The sequence below is a fragment of the Bombus impatiens genome, unplaced genomic scaffold (assembly GCF_000188095.3).
Source record: "Bombus impatiens unplaced genomic scaffold, BIMP_2.2 scf_0463, whole genome shotgun sequence".
In the NCBI taxonomy this organism is placed as follows: Eukaryota; Metazoa; Arthropoda; class Insecta; order Hymenoptera; family Apidae; genus Bombus; species Bombus impatiens.
Window position 1 is genome coordinate 1660184 of NT_176882.1, and position 429 is coordinate 1660612.

Genomic DNA, 429 nt, shown 5'->3' on the forward strand with positions numbered 1-429 from the left:
GCGGCGGCGGCGGTAATTCTGACGAAGACGAACAGGAGGACGAGGACGAAGACGAAGGAACGACGACGCGGTGGACGTCGACGGGAAGGAAGAGGACGAGAAATACGAGTTCACGGAGCAACGAGGAGAGGCGAGCACGAAGACGAGGCAACAGCAGCAGCAGCACCAGCACACGGGGCTTGCACGATTACGATCGCGCGCACACAGGCCCCGGATCGTCGAACGACGAGGAGGAAGAGAGGAGGTGACGAGAAACAGGGAGAGGTGGACAGTGTGCGGCTTAGTCGAAGCGCTGGTAAGCCGAAGGGGGAAGCCGGGAGAGAAGCGCGAGGATGCATGGAACAAGTCGTCGTCGGCTAAAGGTAGCCAAGTGCGCACTCCATGCCGCGCATCTGAGCTTACCCGACGCCCACCGACCATTACCGGCTC